This window comes from Rhinopithecus roxellana, chromosome 13 (assembly GCF_007565055.1).
Source record: "Rhinopithecus roxellana isolate Shanxi Qingling chromosome 13, ASM756505v1, whole genome shotgun sequence".
NCBI classification, from domain to species: domain Eukaryota; kingdom Metazoa; phylum Chordata; class Mammalia; order Primates; family Cercopithecidae; genus Rhinopithecus; species Rhinopithecus roxellana.
Window position 1 is genome coordinate 92,367,985 of NC_044561.1, and position 26,583 is coordinate 92,394,567.

Here is a 26,583-nt window from a genome sequence, read left to right on the forward strand (position 1 = left end):
AGGCTTCTGCAGAGTATGTGGATAAGAAGTAAGAGAAGGGCCAGGCACAGTGGCTCATGCCTGTAATCCTAGCACTTTGGAAGGCCGAGGCAGGAGGATTGCCTGAGCTCAGGAGTTTGAGACCAGCCTGGGCAACACGGTGAAATCCCATCTCTACTAAAAAACAAAAAATTAGCCAGACGTGGCAGCATGCATCTGTAGTCCCAGCTACTCAGGAGGCTGAGGCAGGAGAACTGGTTGAACCTGGGAGGCAGAGGTTGCAATGAGCCAAGATCGCACCACTGCACTCCAGCCTGGGAGACAGAACAAGATGCCTTCTCCAAAAAATAAAAATAATAAGGCAATAATAGTAATAATAATAATAATAATAAATATGAAAGAAATAAGAGAGGGCTTTTTGGAAGAAGTTTTATTTAAACCCAGGCCCAAAAGAAATATAGGAGTGATACATACAAAGAGAGTACAAGATGAACATTCCAGGCAAAAGGAATATTATATGCAAGAGCATGAGCTCTAAAAAGATGTGAGTTAGAAGAACTTGACCTTGAACTCCAGGATGGTAGAATTTAGTGTGAGATGGTGAAAGTGGAAGGAAATGAGCTTTAGGATATAAATGGGGGGAAATAATGAAGTATGTTAGACACAATACACACTGGTTTGGATGTTATCATGTAGAATATAGGGAATGCTCAAGGTTTTAAGCAGCTGAACAAAATGACCATATTTGTGTCTTAGAATAGTAGCAGTAGCAGCAGTGAGATTTTAAGGGAGATGGTCAAGACTAGAACAAAAAATCATACTAGCTGGAGGCTCTTGACTCTTGGTGGTGGCAGTAGAAATGAAGAAGAGAAAAAACATAAAAATCATTTAAGAGGTAGAGTGGAAAGTTTTGTGCCTGATTCAATGTTGGCAGTGGAATAGAAAGAAGAACCTTTGCTGACACCCGTGTTTGGGTTACAAGGTGGATGATGATACCAGGAATCACAACAGGGATTACAGGACAAGACAGGGGAAGAGAAAGAGGAATTTGAGAAAGGAAGTTGAGTTTTGTTTGGGGCATGTTCACCTTTTCTAATCCACTGCACTTTTAACTAGAAGCATTTGCATACACAAGTATAGAACATAAGCGAGTTCACTAAAGTCTGAATATAATTTGGATGTCATTAGTTCATGGATGGCCATCGAACCTTGGAGTGGCTAAGATCACTCAAAGAGTATGTGAGGAATAAAAAGAAAAGAAAAATAAGGCTGAAACCAACATTGAGGGAGAAAGCAGCAAAATTATATCTATAGATCTGAGAGGTAGAGTTGCTGATTTTAATCTATCAGTGAGTGATGTTGAAGAAACATTCAAATAAAGTAGACAAAATTTAATTTTATTGAAAATTGTTTATGATGTCTATGCAACTGTTCTGGCATTAAGGAAAAAAAGTTATCTAAATTTCAACTCTGGAATAAAGCCCCCATATTTATTACCTTTTAGGATCTTTCTAAGATACAGGTTATCTCAAATAATGAATTATTTTGAAAACTATTTTGTTTACAATTCTCAATATAGTGACAGAGACATACAATATAATTCTATCTTTATGATCTATGCATCATAATTCCATCTTTATGGCCCAAGTAGGTAAAATATATACATTGTCTCTTAAAATTCCCATGAACCATTCTACAGAGATGCCTTGCAACTGACAAAAACACAATCACATATAGAAATAGACTCCTCATTTTATACCATATCGCAGCTTCCTCCCACTTATTACTAGTTTTATGAACAACCTGGAAGCTGTCTGACCAACTAAGTATAGGGATCATAGTTAATACAAGGAACAAATAAATACATCCAGAAATGAAAAATAAATACACCCCAGAACCAAAAACCTAAGCTCCCCCTCCCCACCCACCCAAATATTGAACATAGTCTTCCTAAGGTCACAACAGTGAGTTTCCAGACTTTGGAACCCATTGTCCCCTTGTGCCCTTAGCTCATCTGATTTTCTGACTGAGCCATAGTCTTCTGGAGTTGATTTCATCAGTGGCTGGTGAAGCATGACTCTGTTTTTTTTTATAAGCTTTCTTCTTAAAACAACATTTTGATGAGCTAAGCATAAATTAATCAGAAACATATGGATTAAATTGACTTCAAAATACATATGGGTTTAAAAAATAAGAAAAGTACTTGGGGCAAAAACACACTTAGGGTTTTATAAGCCCAATATGTTAGAAAATCATAGCAAGAGGATTCCAAACAATGACCTCCCCTTATCTCTCTCATGGTCAGCAAAGTCCTTGCTATCTTCTCACAGAAAAAGGAAGTCAAGAAACAGAGGAGCACCGTGAGATTGCTGGGTCCACATTCTAAGGCCAGACATTGTGGTTTCATTCTGTCTGGCTGCTGACTCTGTGAGGGAAAGTGGCATACTCCAAAAGACATCTCTTAGCTTCTGGGACCCTGGTGTCTATCACCACACTTCTAAGTTTATCCTCTTCTTTGAAGATAAAACTTCCTTATTTTCCACTTCTTCCAGGGCCATTCTGCTCTTGTATAATTTGTTATTACCTCAAAATCAACATATAAATACAACAAATTCATTCTCTCTCCTTCTCATTTTTCCACCTCCCAGTCTCCCAGGCACAAAATCTTGGAGCCATCTTCGAAGTATTTGTCCTCTTAATCTCTTAGACCCTGTCAGTCATCAAGTTCTGCCCATCTGCCCTTTGAAATCCATCCCCTCTCCATCCTGACTGCTTCCCCCCGCCCTACCCCCGCCAACCCCCGACTATTGCTTCATCACCTCACACCTGGATTACAGAGCAGTCTCCAGGCTGACCTCACTGATCTCAGCATTCCTCCTGCCCTCTAGGCTACCCTACATACTACTGTCAGCTTAATTTTCTTTAACCTGTGCTTTCCTCATCTCATCCTTCCTCTACCCTTTTTACATTGATTCTACGGCAATTTTAAACTCTTCCGCCTGCCTCCCAAGTTTCTTCAAAACATGAGTAGATTCTACCTCCCAAGCATGTTTTCCACCATGCTCGGTGCTGGTCTGTCCCCTCTCAAAGCTTGGCATCAGCCCTGTGCTTGTGCAGTTTTGTCCCAATTCGTGTCCCTGAAAAGCATTCCATAACTACTACTTCTTCACTTTTATTTGTCTTTCTTTTACAATTCTAGGGCAGAATATCGATATCTCACATTGCAGGAGACATCACTATTGTGGTATTTAAGTGAATACCTGAAAGATTTAAAGGACTGAACTCACAGTAAAGGATGAAAGGTGGTATAGCTTGTATACAGACCCTGTGATAGCTTATGGGTGGAGAAAGGGGAGGAATAATTTTGTATAATTAAGAAATTGTAAAGAAAAAATTTGTATAAAGAAATTGTGTTTAAGAAAACAGAAAAGGTCACTGTAGCTGACACGTAGCTTAAAAGGAAAAAAGTTTTCCAGATGAGGTTGGACTATAAGTAGGGTCTTGGCTGCCACGCCAAGAGGTGTATTTTATCTGAATTCAGCCCACTGTAAAGTTATTTACATTAAAGAGAAGGAGTTTGTTTACTAGAAGATAGCTCTTGCTGTGAAGAATGAATGGAGGTAACAACATCAGTGTGAAGGTTATTTCTGTGAAACAGAAGAGAAAGAAAGGTGGCTCAGAGTTGGTGGTAGCAATGAGGACAGAAATTTTCAAAAAACATTTTGGAAGTAGAACTCACAGGACGTGCATATGAGTTGGATGTGAGATGTGTGAGAAAGTGACAAATCAAGGATGATTCCTATATTTTAGACTTGAGAAATTGAAGACATTTTCTAAAATAGAGAAGACCATGGGTAAAAAAGGTACGTCGAATCAAATTTTTAGTTATGGGTTTAGCTCCGGGAAAAAAGGTAGATTAAGTAGTCCTGGCCTTTTCCCACCCCCTTGAAAACAACAAGAAGAGATGCAGAAAATAATTTTAAATCTATTTAAAGGCATTGGAGTGCTGTTAAGGCAGTGAGGATTTGTAGAATAATAATTTTTTAAAAAGGAAAGTTTTAAAAATGATCCTGGCATTTGGTTTCCACTTTTCCTCCAGGGCTTTTCCCCACTTTGAATGTGGAAACCAAGAGTATGAGAAACTGATTAGAGATTTTGCTAGATTCATACTGCCAGAAGTACAAAAATTGGAATGTGTTGCATGTGAAGGAAGATCTTTGGTAAACACCCTGGTCTTTTGGTTGGTACCTTTAAGACCACACCTAAGGAAGAAAATTGAGCTGGAAGTAGGCCAGACCTCAAAGAGACTGGACCCAGATTCAAATCACTTCAGTTCCCAATTGGATTAAGGTGATATGGGATTGTTAGTAACTAGTTTAGCTGCCTACAGAAAACAATGATAAATCCTCTCTGAAGAAAGATAAACATCAACTGAGGCTTCAAAATGTCTCTAGAAATTATCAAACACAATTGTCTAGTATTCCACAAAAAAATAAACAGAATACTAAAAATAAGATGACCAAAACAAATGACCAAAAAGCAGGAGGAAATATAATAAAAACAGATACACAGGATATCCTGAATATGAAGATCTCAAGCATAAAAATAATGCTGAGTAATATGTTCAAGAAATTTTAAACAGCGATGAGAAGAATAATTTTGGAATAAAATAGAAACTTATTTTTAAAAATTAAATGAATATTATCAAGCTAAAAATACAGTAACAGATATTAATATCTCAATGAATAATTTTGATAACATTAAAAACTGAAGAGAAAATTGATGAAATGAAAAACAGATCAGGAAAAAATGTATGTATTGAAATTTGAAAAAAATATGTAAAGTACAGAAAATAATATAAAAATCATATGGGAGACACTGAAAGGTTCTAACATTCCTTAATTTTAACCCCAAAAGGAAAGGAGAGAGAGAATGTGACAGGAAAAAATATTTGAAAGACAGTTTGATATCTAGAGATTTTCCAAAATGATAAAAGTTGTCAAGTCACAAAACCAAGAGGCAGAAATTACTAGCAAACAAATCCAGAGATACATAAAAACAGACAATTTATCAGGAATAACAACGAAAAGTTTCATTTAACATTTGAGGAATCAACATGTAGGACAACATATATTACACCTGCAATCCCAGCACTTTGGGAGGCCAGGGAGGGAGGATAACTTGAACCCAGGAGTTTGAAGCTGTAATGAACTATGATTGCACCACTGCCCTCCAGACTGGGCTACAGGCTTTTAAAAAAATAAACAAATAAAACAAAATAATTAATGTATATACTTCAACACCTTAATAAAATAAAGAATAAAATAACAGAGCATTTCAATAGATGTAGGTAGAATTTGATAGAAATGGCAGCAGTTCATGATGAAAACTTAGTTAGCAAGCAGACCAAAAAAATGAGAAAGTAGAGAGCAGACATATACAAAATTATGAGCAAGCCTAACTTCATTGTATTAAACCACAGAAATCACATCTTTAAAAAATATTTACAGAACATTTCCAAAATGAACATATGTTGGGTTATGTTGAAAATCTTACCAAATTTCAAAGAATTGAAATAATACAAATGTTATTCTGTAACCACAGTAGAAGTCATAACAAAAAAAAAAAAAAACTAGAAAATCTATTTTTTTTTTTTTTTTTTTTTTTTTTTTTTTGAGGCGGAGTCTCGCTCTGTCGCCCGGACTGGAGTGCAGTGGCCGGATCTCAGCTCACTGCAAGCTCCGCCTCCCGGGTTTGCGCCATTCTCCCGCCTCAGCCTCCCGAGTAGCTGGGACTACAGGCGCCCGCCACCTCGCCCGGCTAGTTTTTTTTTTTTTGTATTTTTAGTAGAGACGGGGTTTCACTGTGTTAGCCAGGATGGTCTCGATCTCCTGACCCCGTGATCCGCCCGTCTCGGCCTCCCAAAGTGCTGGGATTACAGGCTTGAGCCACCGCGCCCGGCCGAAAATCTATTTTTAAATTAAGCAGTACATCTCTAAGCAGTCCATTGTTCAAAGAAGAAACAATGAAAATTAAATAACATTTTAAACTGAATTATAATGAAAATACTACTTATCAAACTTATGGGGCTTCACTGAAATCTTGACTATAAAGTCAAATTGCAGTTTTTCAAAAAGATTAATAGAGTTCATGACCAGCCTGGCCAACATGGTGAAACCCCATCTCTACTAAAAATACAAAAATTAGTTGGGTGTGGTGGTGGGCGCCTGTAATCCCAGCTTTTTGGAAGACTGAGGCAGGAGAATCGCTTGAACCCTGGAGTCAGAGGTTGCAGTGAGCCGAGAGTGCACCACTGCACACCAGCCTGGGTGACAGAACAAGACTCTGTATCAGAAAAAAAAAATAATAATAGAATAAACCCCTGGCAAGACTGATGAGAGAGAGAGGGAGAAAGAGAGGAAGAAAGAGAGAGAGAAAGAGAGAGAGAGAGAGAGAGATAACACAGATAATCATGTCATGAAAAAGAGGACACCACTAAAGATCCTACTGACATTAACAGAAAACAAGAGTATATAATCAACTTTGTGTCAATATATTAAAATTGAGATAAAATGAATATATATCCAGGAGTATATACTTACTAAAACTAGCACAAGAAATAACAGAAAATGTGTTTGTAAATGAATTATTTGGTTTGTAAGAATTTTTCCCAGTTTTCCATAAAACTCAGCTTCATCTCCTCATCACTCACAAACAGAATAGCAAACCCTTCTATGCACTGCAAACTTTGAGTGATTCCACCTGGCTCTTCCCCTTTATGTTCCAGAAACATCCGTATGATCACAAGCAGGAAAATTTGCTTGCTGTGTTTTCTCCAAATTGACTCGTTCTTACTCATAGGTGAAAAGACTTTGAAACCATGACCCTTAAGCCTCATGAAAAGAATTGAATGCTAAATTGAATAGCAAATGTCAATACTGGGTTCCTAGATCATTCCAGGGAACCTCACCAAATTCTCAAAGTGTGAGATGGACCTATGTATGCCAAGACCTCAGAGTTCTCTCCATGAATGTAATAGTGAAGTCATTAGAATGTCCCCCACAAAGAACCTCAGAAGTCAAATTACAATTATTATAATAAGTAATGTCTCAACTCTACAGCGCCTAGAATTCTAGTCGATTTTGAGCTGTATGTATATCCCCAACCTCTAGCAAAATGCCTAGCACGTAGTAGTCCCCCATTAATTCCTTATTGGATCAATATCACATATCGGTGTGAGGGAAATGTAAGATAAGCAGTTTTGAAGACAGCTCATGTGGATTCAAAACTGTAAATTCAAAATCAAGCTATTTTTCAAATTGTAATGTCATTATATAGTTTACTATGTTTTGAACAAAATATAGTCATATTTTCACTGCCAGAGGTAATAAGTCTGCTTCCCCACAAAATGCTAACTTGTCTTCAAGTTCATGTTCTGCTAATTCACGAGATTTATGCTAGCACAGCTTCACTTAAACTACTGACTATACACAGCTGAGCTCAGAATTCATTCAAATCCCTTTTTTTTTTTCTGACTCCAGAATACATTTCAAACTCAAGACTGTCATCATTTCTTTCTCCACCCAGACTCATGAGCCAATTCTTTCCATAGTAACCAAAAAGAGGTATGAAAAGAAGTGAAATAGTCCATGGAAGTTAGCACAATTAGATAGACATGTGGGCATGTAGAAAAATGGCAGGAGAGTGATGAGCATGAATTTTAATACCGCATCTTTTGGAAGACTTGCACTACTTTATCCCAATCTCACCACTTGTGAACAATGTAGTCATTGCTGGTCTGTGGCAATGGATAAGCTTCATAGCACCCAAATGCCATCAGAGATTCTATATTTACCTTACTTCTGCCAACAACCCATGTTCTCGCATTTTCCTTGTAAAAGAGCTCTATGTGGGCCAGATTTAATTTAATGCAGAAATACTCTATGTCGCTTCCAATAAAAGCAAAAAGGAAAGGGAGATTCACACACTAACTTATCAAGGATGGCAGCTCATGCTGGTGTTTGGAATAGTTTGGAGGTATTGTTTTGTTTACAGAGCCTTCAAGTTCAAAGGAAGGTACGTGAGACTGATTAGAATGGCCTCCGCAGATCTGTTTTCCAAATAGAAAACATATGCCCTGATAGGGTGAGCTCTTCATTCCCAGCTACAAGTGAATTTGAAAACAGTTTGACTCTGGGGAAGAAGAATGCAATATCCCATACATAATACCATTCTGAGGTAGGTCCAGGGCAAACTCCTGATGGTCAAGGTAAAATTCATACTAAGTGTCACCAAAGGCTTTGACCTAGTGCTCATGCCAAGGGGAGCATTCATATTCAGTTCCCTGCAGACTCTTCCAGGTGAAGATACTGATGCCTATAAAAATTATGTTATTAGACCTAAAACCACACAGCAAATCCATGGCCAAGTTGAAACCCTAATGCTGGTCTCTTGATTTATGACTCAATATTACATCATGCTGGACATTAGAATACATTTTTAAAACTTCATTTAGAGAAGACATTGGGGAAAAATAAACTCTCACACTCGATAACAAGACTGAAAAGGTATAGAGATAAGTCATTTTTTATTTAATAGAAAGGAAATCCTTATATATGAGTCAAGTTAATATTTTTCCATGATTCACGGAAGATTCCAGGTGCAAGTAAGATGAATTGTCTCTTGTTTTCCAGTAGAATATTTTCATTCTTTTCCATGTAAACATGAGTAATATTCAAAATTAACTGAACTGCTTTGTTCTGGCTAAATGCAGGAATGTAATTCTATAAAAATATGTACTATGGAAAGTAAAGACATTAATGATTAAATAGACCAGTGATGAGCTCTTGTCTGTATACAATAAACTGAAAATACAGTGTGAAAATACAGTGCTTTCTAAGTATGTGATTCTTTGGATGAAAAAATAATGATTTTGAGTCATTTAAAAGCACTAATTTTGAAAGGAATGAACTTTCCATGGCAATTTTGGGCATGAGAAAAGTAAGTTCATGGTTTACATACCATCCTTTTGTAAGGCACCTTCTGGCCTATCTTTTCAAGAGGTGTTTGACGGATCTGAATCTCTGTTTGGACCTGTAATAGATTACAGTCTGCTGATAAGCATCCTATAATTTTTTACTGCATCATTACAAAAAAAAATTGGGGGCAAAGTACACATTTAAAATAAAGCTTTGTTACTAGAAAACAGTCTCCATCCTCATTCTGAGTCATGTCTGCCTCTATTCAGTTCAACAGCCCACAAAGAGAGTAATAGACAAAGACATGCCAGATGAAAAAAAATCACACTCTAAAACCATACCTAGTGGAGAAGCCCAGAAACTACTTCACTGAACAATGTACTTCTGAAAATATGTTGAAAGATGGAGTACTATTTTATTTCATTGCTTCCCCCCCCCCATTCAAAATTTGTATACCAAGTTCCCTTATTTAATAAAGACCTCATGGCCTTCAAAAATTGATTTGTTTGATTTTGGCCATGGAGACACTCTGGGCTTTTCCCAGTTCAGATCCTGAAGAGATTCATGTTGACTCAAAAGCCAACTTTCTTTGGCAGATCCCTTACTGGACTCAGCCTTTGTCCTTGCCAGTACACCCTGGCCCACACTGATGATATCACTCTGAGTCACACACAGGCTTCACATACATGGCTCAGACACAATAATGATGCTGCTGATGACAACACCACTGTTAATAATCTGTTCACATGGTGATATGAAGCATTACCTGGCTCTGTGTGTTAACAATTAAAACTTGTTTGGTTTTTCTTAAGCATAGACCATCTAGGATTAGACTATGCATGCTGTTGCTTTCTCTATCTTATCTCTATCTTTGTCATGCATCCTTGGCCAACATATAGGACAAATCTTTTTGGACATCTTATAGCCTTTGATTGACCTCTTCTGACTAAATTAACATGTCTAGGACAAACACAGTTTATGTTTGACACCACTTCTCCTTGAGGCATGAAGATGTACCCTGATGATGAAAGATAAATATAAACTAACCTTCACAAGCCTTCTCTTGAAGACATACTAAATTGTTGTGGAGTTTCTGTTTAATTGTGCCTGATAATTATATTGCTAAACTGCTTGGTGAAAAGTTTCAAAAGAAGAACTGTGCTCTACAGACTTTGTGTCAATTTTTTTTGTATTTCCATGTGTGTTTGAACTAAGAACAGCACTGGTATTTTCCAAAACTCCATACCAGTATTCACTGGCATGGAGTTACATAGTGACTCTTATAGTGTTTGCAAGGTTTTAATGCAAATTATTGCATTTAAGAAATGCAAACACCCTGGCCAACATGATGAAACCCTGTCTCTACTAAAAATATAAAAATTGGCTGGGTGTGGTGACGCATGCCTGTAATCTCAGCTACTCAGGAGGCTGAGGCAGAAGAGTCGCTTGAACCGAGGAGGTGGAAGTTGCAGTGAGCTATCACTCCACTGTACTCCAGTCTGGGCAACAGAGTGAAACTTTATAAAAAAAGAAGGAAGGAAGGAAGGAAGGAAGGAAGGAAGGAAGGAAGGAAGGAAGGAAGGAAGGAAGGAAGGAAGGAAGGAAGGAAGGAAAAGGGGAAGGGGAAGGAAAAGGGGAAGGGGAAGGGAAAGGAGAAGGGAAGGGAAGGGAAGGGAAGGGAAGGGAGGGGAGGGGAGGGGAGGGGAGGGGAGGGGAGGGGAGGGGAGGGGAGGGAGGGAGGGGAAGGGAGGGGAGGGGAGGGGAGGGGAGGGGAGGGGAGGGGAGGGGAGGGGAGGGAAATCTTAGGCCAATGTTTTAATACAGACATCAACTGAAAGCTTGATAGAAAAATGAAGTACTCTGATAGTACTCTGATGGATTCTATAGAAAATCTCAAGTCCTGGGCCAGTGGTCATGATGATGAAGCTAAGAGGTTAGTTAGCTGAGTTGTTCAGAGTCAGGGGCTAACACAGGGTGAGTCAGGCTCCATTCCTTTGAGAGTCAACTGGTTCTGTGTAGTCAAATCCCTGTTAGTTGGCTTCATAGTCCTTACTACTGAGCAGAGCTAAATACTAATCTACCAAGTGTAATTTCAAACCGATTAATAATGTCTACAGTTGTTAAATGAATAAACTTCAGCATACACCTATTATTTAGAACTACAGAATTTCGAAAGCAGAAGAAACCATTCAAAGACTTGCAAATGGCAATGTGACTAAGGAATGAAAAACTGGTGTTTTTCTTTATTTACCATTTTTAAATGTTTTCATCTGTGTACATATATAGCTCTAATAAAAATATGAATTATAAAAAATAAATAATATGTTAAACACACACATATGCTTGGTTGGTATTGCTAATGGAAGGGAATAAATGGGACAATGTAAAGCATTTAGTATAATATAACAATTCCTCAGCATAATTAGAGGAGAGAAAACATTCATCCTTTCATGCATTCAGTAAACAATTAAGAAGCAATTACTATGTACCATGTATGGGCTAGATGCTGTGAAAATATGCAGATGAGTTTGTCATAGTTTCTCTGCTCAAAGAGCTCATAATTGAGTAGGAAGACAAAGAGAGATAAATAGCAAACTACAATATAAAAAATTAAAGTTTTATAATGAAAAATTACAAATAAGTACAGAGAATAGAGAAATGACCTATTGATATTCACAGGAAAAACTGAGACAAACTTCACAGACAAAATAAGCATTTGAATTCAGCCTTTAGTAATTATAGCAATGATATCTAATGCATCATCATGTTTCCTATGTGACAGGAGCTAGAGAGTTTAGAGGAGAGGAAGGGGAAGCACTTCAAATTGGGAGAATAGCATGAGAAAAGTCAAGGATGTATCCAAGCTCCGAACACTGTGTGTCTGGAGGGTTGGGAAAAGATAAGGCAAAAATGTTAGAAAGGGAGCCAATGGGAGAAGGTTTACAATGCCACACAATGACACTTATTTTTTTATTCTTAATGGCTGGGGGAAAGAAAAATGAGACTTGGCAAGGTTAACTCCAGTAACCCTTTGAAGGAAGGATTAGAGAGTTAGAACCTAGAGGTATCAGTTAGAAAGCTGCTTCACTAGCAACAGGGAGCACGAGGACATGAACCAGGACGTTGGCAGTGGGAACGGAAGAAAAGGAATACATTAATTGGCAGTGTGTGGCAGTGGAAAAATCAATTAAACGGAGCAGCCAATTAAATGTGGGAGGCAAAAATAACCAGGGATCAAATATGGGAGGTTTTCGGTTTGGACAGTTGAATTAATAGTAGTGTCAGTAACTGGGACAGAAAATGTAGAAAGAGAAATAGGATCACGGAGAAACTGTAATTAATTCCATTCTAGACATCTGGGCTTCAAATACTACCAAAACAAGCAGTGTGAAGGCTGCCATTGACAAGTGGCAAATATCCTTGATGACATACAACAAAAACTTGAATCATAGACATTTATTTAACTCCTAGTATGTGCAAAGGATTGGAAAAGGTCCTGCGGGGTGGGCAAAGCACCTTAGGGTATAGTTCCTGACCATAAGGGCTTAATAATGTAGGTCAGAGTACAACATAAATGTATGAAAACGTGACTAAGAATGGTTCAGAGAAAATGTCATGGGAGAGATGGGAAAGAACCTTGGCCTTGAAAGACAGATGGGGTGGAGCAACGAAGGGAAGGGAAAGAAGTTCTCAGTGAAAGGCTTGGAGGGGTTGCTAAGAAATGTGCTTTGGTGAGACCAGAAATAGCTGGACTGGAGTTAACATGTGAAAAAAGGAGAGAAAATAAATATGGGCTGAAAAATTGATGTTAACTTTTGAGCCTTTTTAAGTTAATATGCAATAGATGTACATATTTGGGGGTACACGTAATATGTTGATGCATTCATTTAATACACAAATATTAAATCAGGATAATCAGGATACACTCACCTTAAATATTTTTTCATTGCACTAGAAGCATTCAAAATATTTTCTTCTAGCTATTTTGACATGTACAATAGATTATTCTTAACTGTAGTCATCATAATGATCTATCAAATAGTAGGTCTTATTTCTTGGATCATCCACAGCTTTTGAACATTTTTATTTTCATCTTTGTTGTATTTTAGAGACAAGTTTCTCTCTGTTGCCCAGGCTGGAGCACAGCGGCATGTTTATAACTCACTACAGCCTCAAACTCTAAAGCTCAAGCAGTCCTCCTACCTCAGCCTTCCACATAGCTGGCATCACAGGGGTGCATCACCATGCCCAGCCAATTTTTTTTTTTTTTTTGGAAATGGGATCTCACTATGTTGCCTAGGCTGGTTTCAAGGTCCTGGGCTCAAGTGATCCTCCTGCCTGGGCCTCACAAAGTGCTGGGTTTATAGGTGTGAGCCACTGAGCCCGGCCTCTTTGAGCATTTTTTTTTTTTTTTTTGTATTTTTTAGTAGAGACAGGGTTTCACTGTGTTAGCCAGGATGGTCTCGATCTCCTGACCTCGTGATCCGCCTGTCTCGGCCTCCCAAAGTGCTGGGATTACAGGCTTGAGCCACGGCGCCCGGCCTTTGAGCATTTTTTAATGTCAAGCACAGTTGTTTGAATTGGACTGAGGCAACAGATAAGAACCTTTGGAAAATATCCTAACCAGTGAATAAAATGAACACAGTATGGAAGGCCTGCTCTTCTGAAATATACTCAAATTGCTTATTCTTCTCTCCATTCTTTAAACATTAAACAAATGTTTACTTAGTAGCTACTAAGAACCAGGTACTATAAATGAGTACGAAATTGGATAAGAACTGAACCCCTCTTTCAGCATTTGGATAAGACATAATGTGGAGTCACGGCAACAAAGATGGGTTTGGAATAAGAGAATTTGTCATCACATTCCAGCTTTGTCACTGAACAACTGCATGATGTTTGACAGGCCACCCATTTGTGCTCAGTGTTTTTTCTGTTATTTTATTTATTTGTTTGTTTTTATGTTAGGCAGTCTTCTTAACTGTTTTATATTCTCTTTGTCTTTTCTCTTCTCTCTCTCCTGCTTACATATCATGAAGTTAAAGTTTTTATTATTGCTTTACCAAAGTTAGATCATACTGACAGATTCTGTACGTCTTGCTATTCTCCATGGGAAAATAATTGTTGAAAATTTTTCTAGTGTACAACTAATTCATAGTGTTTGCTACTGATATTGAATAGATACATTCAACAATTCTGTTTTTCCTTTATCTGTTTTCACCTTTATAACAAAGCTAGAATAAACACTCTTGTCCATATTTATTTATTTCCTAGTTCTTTCTGTGAAGGAAATCCTCAGAATAAGAATTGCTAGACATACTAATTCTTATTTTTATAACATTTTTTTTTTTTTTGAGACAGAGTCTCGCTCTGTCGCCCAGACTGGAGTGCAGTGGCAGAGTCTCTACTCACTGCAACCTCCGCCTCCCGGGTTCAAGTGATTCTCCTGCCTCAGCCTCCCGAGTAGCTGAGATTACTGGCACCTGTCATCATGCTCAGCTAATTTTTGTATTTTTGTAAAGACAGGGTTTCACCATGTTAGCCAGGCTGGTCTCAAACTCCTGACCTCGTGATCCTCCTGCCTCGGCCTCCAAAGTGCTGGGATTATGGGCATGAGCCACCACGCCCAGCCTTTTATAACATTTGAAAATGCATTAGGTTTTGTCAATTTGCTTTCCAAAAGGCCTGAAGCAATCTATAGGCCTATACGACAGCAGTGGTTCTCAAAGTTTTGTGTGTATTGGAATCATCTGGAAAGTTTGTTAAAACACAGTTTCCTGAATTTCACCTCTGGAGATTATTTGTGTGAATACCTGTCTTCAGTGATAATGTTACTTTTTTATTGACAGTTCACAGGATATAAAGTAATATCTTATTGTACTTGCATTGACTAAGTGTGAAAAATTTCAAGCATTTGTTGGTCATTTGGATACATTTTTCTGTATGTTGTTTCTCACATCCTTTGTCTATTTGTTTTCTGTTAAATTTCTTTTTCCTGAAATTATCTTTTGCAGAGCATCAGCCATTTCCCTGGTCTCTTCATGTGCTCAAATATTTGAAGGGGTTTAATTGTCTCTCTTTCTTCCTGCTAATGCAAGTGATGATGAAAATGTAGATGCATAATGAACATGATTCACTTCAAACTGGAAATTTGACCTTCTTAATTAAACATTGTAGCTGAGGTATCTTTCCGCATGTGTCTTGTCTTAGTGTTTCACTAAACAAACAAATAAAGAAACAAAAACATTAATTCAAGATCTATATGTAGATCTTTCATCTCAGAAGTAAAATAAAATGATGCAATAAGTCATTTTCCTACTTATTACATGCAGTTGAAATATTTAAGACAGGAAAACACCTATTATTGGTTCTCAAGTCATTCTGGGAAAAATTCTTTCATTGGGACTCACAACTTGAAGAGTGACTACTGTTGATTATGGTGGCCTGAAAGCACTTTGAAAGGAGGAACATTTTCTCATGTGTATTTCCAGTCATTAAAGCATCTAGAGCAGAATTCTGGACTTAGTGCATGCTCAACTAAGGGATATATGCGGCATTATAAATCTATGTCTATAGCTTTAAGGGTTACAGAGGTTATAGAAGTTAGAGGTCTGTAACATAGAGGTTACAACTGAACCTGTAGTATGCCAAGTCTATGTTTTATAAAATGGGGTTTATTATATTTGTATTTTATAATTTGACAGCCTTTCCTTCATACCACACTGTTCATGAAAGGTGGTTAGTCAGCTCTCCAGTCTAAAAGAAATTTCCCCCAAATGATCATTTCAAACTAAGGGTATTCTGGGAAAAAGTCAATGCAGGGAGTCTGGAAACTGAACTCTAAACCTCAAAAGGGATTCAGATTACGTTCGTCTTCAGGGACATGCAGGGACAGAATTGAAGGCTTACATTGGCTCAGTGAGGATTCCCATCTCCAGTGTTGACCATCACTAAGCAGCGGCTCCATATTATGACAAGGGCATAACCCAAGTTCAGAAGCTGCCAATAGTTTGTGGCACAAATGTCTGGTCACTAAGGGCAGAAATCCCCAAACATCTGGGGACTTGTGGTTTAATGGGATATGTACTTGTCAGTACTGTTCTAAAATGATTCTATTTTAAAGCAACTTGCTGAGCACTATGAATATGCTCCTGGTATAGAAAAGAGTGTCCATTTTGCTTGTTTTGCTTGTGATTTTCCTTGTTTTTAGACCGGGAATAAATTGAAGGCCATGTAATCCACAGTTTGCAAGACGAAATGCTTGCAAACAGGTTGTAGCAATTGTAAAAATAGCCAAAATACTTTGCAGGTTTTCTCTTCAAGAGATGGAGTCTTTTCTTCCACTGCTTGAATCTGAGTTATTCCTATCACTTGCTTTGAGTAATAGAATACAACAGAAATGACACTGGATCAGTGCCAAGCCTAGGACCCAAAGGCCTTGCAACTTGTGTTCCTGTACCCTTGCAACCCAGAAGCAGCCATATGAAGTTCAAGTTAGCTTGCTGAATGATTTGGCTCAGAAATATCTACTGTCCCAGGGGGACAGGCAATCAATACCCGCAAGCAGAGCCATCTTACTAAATGGCAGTTGATCCAAGATGAGGAAATGAGACCAGGCAAGACCAACAGAATTGCCTAACTAAACCCATCAAATTACTGACCCTAGAATGTTGAGCTAAGTAAACAGCTGTGCTGCAGCCATTAAGCCTAGCTTAATCCGTATAAATGTAAGACACTATGTTTTGCAGTTATATGTTACATGGAAAAAGCCAACATACACAAGTGCATGCATACATTCATATAAACAAGGCAATAAGGAGTGGTGAGGGCTGTGGCAAACTAAGAAACACATGCCTATTTAAAATAATTTAAATACAGTTTTTGTTTGTTTGTTTTAAGAAGGAGTCTTGCTCTGTTGCTCAGGCCGGGGTGCAGTGGCGTGATCTCAGCTCACGGCAGCCTCCACCTCTTGGGTTCAAGCGATTTTCCTGCCTCAGCCCCCAGAGTAGCTGTGACTACAGGCACACACCACCATACCCAGCTAATTTTTGTATTTTTAGTAGAGATAGGGTTTCACCATATTGGTCAGGTTGGTCTCAAACTCCTGACCTCAGGTGATCCACCCGCCTCGGCTTCCCAAAGTGTTGGAATTCCAGGCATGAGCCACCACGCCCAGCCTTAAATATATATTTTAAATAAACTCCACTTGCCATAAAAAACACATCTGGAAGCTGCCTGCCAGCCAAGAGTGTTTGTCTTCTGACCTAGTCAATTCCCTCAACCTTACAAAGGAGGAAATTGGTCCAGAAAGTGACTTACATTGCCATGGCTAGCTCATGCCAGAGCGAAAAGAGAATGAAGGTCTGCTGATATCCTGCACAGGCCCTTTTTCCTCAGCAAGGGGCTGGTTGTTCTGTCTGAAACAAGCATAGCCTGAAGATAAGAAAAGGACACCATGAAACTAAAATCGTTCAACTTTTCATTAGCGGGGGGTCTCAAATTTATTTTAGGAAAATTGTTTCAGAATGAGGGAAAGAATCCTGTGATTTAATTTTGAGGAAAAAGAATTCTTAGAAATGTTTTATAAATTCAAACATTCTGTTCACTGAACATATTACCTTTGCTCATTAATCTTTTTTTTTTTTCTTTCTTTTTTTTTTTTTTTTTTTTATGTTCTGGAACCCAGAGAGAGTAACATAGTTCTTGAAGTCTTAAAATGAATGGAAAATGATCCTGTTACATAACTCTTTGATAAACTAACTCCTGTCCAGTTACATAAAAGAATGATAAAAATCATATTATATATCCTCTGAACACATAATGCCACCTTTTGTAATTGTACAAATTACTACCTTTAAAATAAGTTTCATCACTGGTGATATAAGTCATATCGTAAAGGATAAACAGATGTTTTGACAGATATCAGCCATTTGGCTACAAAAGAAAAACAAGTTGTACAGTCAATTTTCCTTCAATTCTGTTTCTTTGAAGTGGACAGAAACCGAATGATGTCTCACACCACACCACGTGTTTATTTGATATGTTTTCCATGGAGGCTGACTCTTTTACCCGTGCTACAAGCTTCTCTTGCACTGAGCCACTAAATAGGGGTTGGCAAATGGAGGGGTTTAATTTAAACTGTCTCTTTTCTCATCTGGGTTTTGTCCATCTTAACAAGGTGATGTTGATTTGTTCAATATATCCCAAGACTAAAATAAATTTAAATTAAAAAAAAAACAACGTGGTGTTGGCATCCTTCTGTGTGGTTAGCATCTGTGTATTGTGAAGATATTTAGAAATGTCTTTTGGAACGTGGATGCAAGCAAGCACACCTAAGTATATGCCAGACATGGGAAGCACTGTGAAGGAGAATGGAGTGGCAGGCATGAAGCAGAGAACAAGAGCACAACCCAATTCCCATTACTTAATAGAACACATTGTGAGGCCAGAGCCTCGTGGGAGCCAATCACCAGCTGACAAAATTAGATTCTGAATCATGCTTTGTAATTCTTTCTAATGCCAGCCAGGGATGAGAGCCTGCTCTGGGAACTAGTCCCTCCCAGAACCTACCCCCCACCCAGTGTTCCTTATCAGCCCCTAGCCAGCTGTCAGCTTGTAAGGTTGCTGGACAGAGCATTTAATTCTGAAGGTTATGCATTAATATTCAAATTCTTTCTTATCCATAGACTGTGACTTAAGCATGAACTTTTTTTTTCCATCTCCACCCTCTTTCCTGCATGAATTTCCTTCCATAGATTTTACCCCAAAAGCTTTGAATTGAATGGCCATAGAAAGGAGAGCCATTTACAAAACGTGTCCTGAGCCAGTTCTTCTGCAACATAGGCATATCCCCAGAGCAATGCTCTTTATTTTCCAATTACAAAAACAAATCTTATTAAATATTATTTAAAATGCATCTCCACCCCTAAATCCTCTTTTCCCCTCCAGCTGATGTCTGAAGTTGTTGGCAAGTAAATTGGAATTAGTTACGGTGGAAAATAAAGCTATCAGAATGTAGCCAGATATCTCATATTGCTTAGGATGGCCCTGGGTTTCACACGGATGCATTGGAGAATACGAAGATTAGGACATTTACCAGGCAAAACTTAAATGATCTCAACAACAAAAATATACCTGCATGTTTATTAGGAACCATACAACTAAAAGATATGCATTATGAGAGATCTAAAAGCAATCTGTGCTATTTCATGTCAGAATACATTTTGACCTCAACTATCAGACTAATTTAAAGAAAACTTGATGGGGTTTTGGTTTTGTGTTAGTTAATGCTAGTGTTCATTATCTGTACAAAGCACCATGATGTTTAATTCACTTTCCATCTGTGGGATAACTCACAGTCCAACGTAGGGAAGTCCTGTTCACTCAATTGAGTTAACAGTTATCAGTGGCAATCTGCACCCAAGGCCCTTTAAAGGATACAGAGATACAAGGATGATGCATGATGCCTGCTCTCATAGATTTTTTGTTATAAGAAGGCAGGTAGATCTTTTGCGAGTTTCCATCTAGACTCTCCACTAGCTTTAGAGCTTTGAATAAATTATTTAAACGTTCTAGCCAAGAGGATCACTTGAGGCCAGGAGTTCAAGACCAATGTCAGCAACATAGTGAGACCCCTTTTCTACAAAAAATAAAATTAGCCAGGTGTGGTGTTGCACCTGTAGTCCTAGTTACTCAGGAGGCTGAGGCAGGAGGATCCCTTCAACTCAGGAGTCTGAGGCTACAGTGAGTGTGATCGTGCTTCTGCTCTCCAGCCTGGATAACAGAGCAAGACCCTGTCTCTATAAATAAATAAATAAATAAATAAATAAATAAATAAATAAATAAGCTCTAAACTTTAGTTTCCTCATATATAAAGCAATAACCTCAATGTTTTTTCTTAGGCTTAAAGGAACCAAAACATAGACATTAGCCTTCACACACTGCTCAAAACACAGTTTAAGCCAAAAATAAGTATTATATGATTATTAGCTATTCTGATAGAAAAGGTAAACTTACCTTTCAAAAAACTAACAATTTTAGATAAGATGCTGGAGCTCAGAGCCAAGTTTTAGAAACATTATAAAGCACATGGGGAGTATCTTCAGTTCATCTTCAAGTGTCCTTTAAACATAGCCCTTTTCTTGTTTGAGAGATGCAACCCAGGTAACCATGCCCTCGGGGTTATGGGAACGGACCTAGACATGGCCTACTGCAGAGGCAAGCTCATTTTTGACTTCCTACTTTTGATCAATACTCACTGGACATGTGTGCCGTAGACTAAGGGCTCCAATTTCTTTTGTACTAATCTAATAAAACAAACCAAACAAGAATGATGACTGGGACCTATGGGATCCTCCAGGTGTCATTTTAAATGTCTTCCATGAGGCTGTGCCTCAATTCTAAAAACAAAATGATGGTGGGAAATTTAAGCACCTGGATGACTGCTTAGAGTAAGGGAAGAACTGCATGCCCCTAAAACTCCCCTGGAGGCCAGACATCCATCCATCAATTCCACTTGTATAAAGTTGAACTGACATCTCATTTTAAAAATAGAAACTAACATAAAAACCTAATGGAAAGCCAGAATAGATAGCCTTTTCCTAAGCATAATCTTTCTCTAATTTAGAAATACAGCTAAAGATTCCAGTATAACTAATATAGAATCAAAGGAAAAATAAAAGTAATAAATTTTCCTTTTTTATCATTATATAATAAAATGTGCCTTAATATAGTCTTTTGGTTTCTTAATTGTATTAGCATATAAAATGTTAATTAAATTTAACAAATTAATCTTAAAATAAAGGCTAGATTTCATATTGAAGTTTACGGTTTAATAATTACCTTTGCGAATAGTATTAGAAACAGAACAAATTTGTTTCTTGTCACTCAAGTATAACCAAAAGGGGACATTTGATCTCTAAAGTTTTCCAACTTGCTGGCTAAACTGTAATCTTCATTAAATCCAACTATCAGTCTACTCCCATGCCCTCACCTATACAACTGGATGTGGCTGGAGAAAACTACAAGCCTATGCTGACTGTTCTTACTTTAATGATGAATAACCTTATGGGGTGTGTCAGAGCTGCCCAAAACCACATTGCATTTTCTTGGTTCATTGAATCTCTCACTCTTAGGAGAACTGTCTGATCCCTTCTTCATTCTCCTCAAACATCTGGCACTTCCTGCCATCTTCCTGGTTAGCTGATAACCTTGCTCCTGCTTCATGGAGATGACAGAAGCAATCAGATTAGACCTCACAAGTTGTCATCACATCATATACTGTTCTATCTGCGCATGAGCCCATATAATCTATCTTCTCTCCTGGTGCTACAATGAGCTGCCAGGTATCTATCTAGGGCGAACTCTTCCATTCTCACTTACTACAGGATATTGCTCCAGCAATTCATCCCTTTCTTCTGTATCATCAGTGGTTCCTTCGTTCTTTTTGAACTATTTCTTTTTTTTTTTTTAATTTAAAGGAGTTTAATTGAGCAATGAATGATTCACGAATTGGGCAGCCCCCAGAATCACAGCAAATTCTTGGAGACTCCAGGGGAACTTTGTGGTCAAACCAATTTTTTTTTTTTTTTTTTTTTTTATACTTTAAGTTCTAGGGTACATGTGCATAATGTGCAGGTTTATTACATATGTATACTTGTGCCATGTTGGTGTGCTGCACCCATCAACTCGTCAGCACCCATCAACTCGTCATTTACATGAGGTGTAACTCCCAATGCAATCCCTCCCCCCTCCCCCCTTCCCATTATAGGCCCTGGTGTGTGATGTTTCCCTTCCTGTGTCCAAGTGATCTCATTGTTCAGTTCCCACCTATGAGTGAGAACATGCAGTGTTTGGTTTTCTGTTCTTGCCATAGTTTGCTGAGAATGATGGTTGCCAGCTGCATCCATGTCCCTACAAAGGACACAAACTCATCCTTTTTTATGGCTGCATAGTATTCCATGGTGTATATGTGCCACATTTTCTTAATCCAGCCTGTCACTGATGGACATTTGGGTTGATTCCAAGTCTTTGCTATTGTGAATAGTGCTGCAATAAACCTACATGTGCATGTGTCTTTATAGCAGCATGATTTATAATCCTTTGGGTATATACCCAGTAATGGGATGGCTGGGTCATATGGTACATCTAGTTCTAGATCCTTGAGGAATCACCATACTGTTTTCCATAATGGTTGAACTAGTTTACAATCCCACCAACAGTGTAAAAGTGTTCCTATTTCTCCACATCCTCTCCAGCACCTGTTGTTTCCTGACTTTTTAATGATTGCCATTCTAACTGGTGTGAGATGGTATCTCATTGTGGTTTTGATTTGCATTTCTCTGATGGCGAGTGATGATGAGCGTTTTTTCATGTGTCTGTTGGCTGTATGAACGTCTTCTTTTGAGAAATGTCTGTTTATATCCTTTGCCCACTTTTTGATGGGGTTGTTTGTTTTTTTCTTGTAAATTTGTTTGAGTTCTTTTTAGGTTCTGGATATTAGCCCTTTGTCAGATAAGTAGATTGCAAAAATTTTCTCCCATTGTGTAGGTTGCCTGTTCACTCTGATGGTAGTTTCTTTTGCTGTGCAGAAGCTCTTCAGTTTAATTAGATCCCATTTGTCAATTTTGACTTTTGTTGCTGCTGCTTTTGGTGTTTTAGACATGAAGTCCTTGCCCATGCCTATGTCCTGAATGGTATTACCTAAGTTTTCTTCTAGGGTTTTCATGGTATTAGGTCTAACATTTAAGTCTCTAATCCATCTTGAATTAATTTTCGTATAAGGAGTAAGGAAACGATCCAGTTTCAGCTTTCCACTTGTGGCTAGCCAATTTTCCCAGTACCATTTATTAAATAGGGAATCCTTTCCCCATTTCTTGTTTTTCTCAGGTTTGACAAAGATCAGATGGCTGTAGATGTGTGGTATTATTTCTGAGTACTCTGTTCTGTTCCATTGGTCTATATCTCTGTTTTGGTACCAATACCATGCTGTTTTGGTTACTGTAGCCTTGTAGAATAGTTTGAAGTCAGGTAGCGTGATGCCTCCAGCTTTGTTCTTTTGACTTAGGATTGTCTTGGCAATGCGGGCTCTTTTTTGAACTATTTCTCTCATGATATTTTCAGACTCAATACCTCTCATCATCATAAAACAAAGCTCTCTATTAATACTACTTTCACTTCCCAGAAAATACCCCAATTTTCCCTTCCTTCTCACAACAAATCTTCTAGAAAGAGGTATCTATACACCTACTGTCCATTTTTAAATTTCTATCCTTAACCCACTCCATTCAGTTTTTTTTTCCTACTACTCTACTCAGAGTGAAGGTTATTAGTGACCACAATTTTGATAAACAAAATAGTTAATTCTTGCCTAATTCAGTCAGCAGCACTAAATTATTTTCTTTTTTATATAATTTTAATTTTAATTTTAGATTCATAGGGCTACATGTGCAGGTTTGTTACCTGGGTATACTGCGTGATGCTGAGGTTTGGGTTACAATTGATTCCACCAACCAGGTACTGAGCATAGTACTCATTAGTTAGTTTTTCAACTCTTTCCCTCTTTTAGTATTCCCTAGTTTCTATTGCTGCCATCATTATATCCATAAGTAACCCATGTTTAGCTCCCACTTATATGTGAGAACATGCAATTTTTTTTTAACCTTTTAAATTTTTGTTTGTTTATTTTTAAGATGGAGTCTCACTCTGTCATCCAGGCTGGAGTGCAGTGGTGTGATCTTGGCTCACTGCAACCCCTGCCTTTCAGGTTCAAGCAATTCTCCTGTCTCAGTCTCCCAAGTGACTGGGACTACAGATGCATGTCACCACAGCTGGCTAATTTTTTGTATTTTTAGTAGAGATGGGATTTCGCCACGCTGGCCAGGCTGGTCTTGAACTCATGATCTCAAGTGATACTCCTGCCTCTGCCTCCCAAATTGCTGGGATTACAGGAATGAGCCACCACACCACACCTGGCCAATTTCCTTCTTTTTTTAATGGCTAATGGCTTCTTTTTTTCATGGTGTGTGTATGTATATGTGTGTGTGTTTGTGTGTATATATGTATGTATATATATATACACACACCATATTTTCTTTATCCAATCCACCTTTGATGGGCACCTAGGCTGATTCCATGTCTTTGTTTTTGTGAATAGTAATACAATTAACCTGTGAGTGCATGTGTCTTTTTTGTAGTACAACTTATTATCTTCTGGAAATATACCCAGTAATGAAATTGCTGGGTCAAATGGTAGTTCTGTCTTAAGTTTTTTGAAACATTTTCAAACTGCTTTCCACAGTGGCTGAACTAATTTACATTCCCACCAACAGCATATAAGTGTTCATTTTTCTCCTCAGTCTCACCAGCATCTGTTATTTTTTGACTTTTTAATAGCAGCCATTCTGACTCATGTGAGATAGTGTATCATTGTGGTTTTGATCTATATTTCTCTGATAATTAGTGATGTGGAACATTTTTTCATATGTTTGTTGGCTGCCTGTATGTCTTCTTGTGAGAAGCATCTGTTCATGTTTTGCCCATTTTTAGTGGGGTTATTTGTTTTTTGCTTTTTCAATTTTTTTTTGTTTTGTTTTGTTTTGTTTTTTTGTTTTTTTTTTGTGATGAAGTCTCACTCTGTCACCCGGGCTGGATTGCAGTGGCACAATCTCATCTCACTGCAACCTCCGCCTCCTGGGTTCAAGCAATTCTCCTGCCTCAGCCTCCAGAGTAGCTGGGATTAAAGATGTGCACCACCATGCCTGGCTAATCTTTGTATTTTTTTAGTAGAGACGGGGTTTTGCCATGTTGGCCAAGCTGGTCTCCAACTCCTGACCTCGGGTGATCCACCCACCTCGGCCTCCCAAAGTGCTGGGATTACAGGTGTGAGCCACCGTGCCCAGACTTACTTGCTTAATTATTTAATTTCCTTATAGATTCTGGATATTCGACCTTTGTTGGATGTATGAATACTTTCTCCCATTCTATATGTTGCCCATTTATTCTGTTGATAGTTTCTTTTGCTGTCCAGTAGCTCTTTAGTTAAATTAGGTCCTACTTGTCAACTTTTGCTTTTGTTGCAGTTGCTTTTGAAAGCTTAGTCATAAATTATTTCTCAAGACAGATGTCCAATATTGTGTTTTCTAGGTTTTCTTCCAGGATTCAAAGCTTCAGGCTACAAAACCAATATTCAAAAATCAGTAGCATTTCTATACACCAATAACGTTCAAGCTGAGAGCCCAATCAAGAATGCAACCCATTTATAATAGCCACAAAAAAATACCTAGGAATATATCCAAACAAGGAGTTGAAAGATCTCTACTAGGAGAACTACAAAATACTGCTGAAATAAATTACAGATGACACACAAACAAATGGAAAAAACATTACATGCTCACAGATTGGAAGAATCAGTATCATTAAAATGGTCATACTGCCCAAAACAATCCACAGAAGCAACACTATTCCTATCAAACTACCAATGTCATTTTTCACAGAACTAGGAAAACTTCTAAACTTTATATAAAACCAAAAAAAAAAAAAAAAAAAAAAGAGCCCAAATAACCAAAGCAATCCTAAGCAAAAAGAACAAAGTTGGAAGCATCACATTACCAGACTTCAAACTATACTGTAAGGCTATAGTGACCAAAACAGCATGGTACTGAAACAACAGCAGGCACATAGATTAATGGAACAGAATAGAGAACCCATAAATAAAGCTGCAAACTTAAAATAATCTGATCTTCAACAAAGTCAACAAAAACAGGCAAGGGGGAAAGGACTCTCTATTCAATAAGTGGTGCTGGGATAGCAAGTTAGATATATGCACAGAAGAATAAAACTGGACCCGTATCTTTCACCATATACAAAATTAAGTCAAAATGGATTAAAAGATTTAAATATTTTCCTTTTTGAAACACCTTCTATGGTTGACTTGCAGGACATCAAATTCACCTGGTTTTATTCCACCCCATAGTTTCTTCAGTCAGATTTCCCGGTTCCTCCTAGTCTTCTTAAACTCTATTGCAGTGTTTGGGCTCAGCATTTAGGGTTTTTCTCTATTACACTCACTTTTTTGATGATCTCTTTAAGTCTCATAACTTTAAGTATTTATAAGTCTGGACCTCTCCCAATAACTCTAGGCTCCTACATCCAGTATCCTACTAAACTTCTCCACTGGGTGCCAAATAGGCATTAGAATTTAATATATCCTAAAATTAAACATCTATATTTTGCCCCACCCAAACTTTCCTTTTTCACATTCTTCTCCATTTTCAGTACATGTCCATTACACCTTTTCAGTTGTTCAGATTAAAAACACAACAACAAAAACAAAAACAAAAAACCTGCAGCCATTCTTGACTTCTCTGTTTCTACATCCCTCTCTTCATACTCCATATTTAACCTATTGACCAATTATATCTGCTCTTCCTTCAGATTAAGAGAAACTGGGCTGAGTGTGGTAGCTCATGCCTGTAATCCTAGCACTTTGCAGGGCTGAAGAGGGTGGATGGCTTGAGTCCAGCATTTTGAGTTCAGCCTGGGCAACATGGTGAAATCCTGTCTCAAAAAAAAAAAAAAAAAAAAAAGCCAGATGTGATGGTACGTACCTGTATTTACCTGTAGTGCG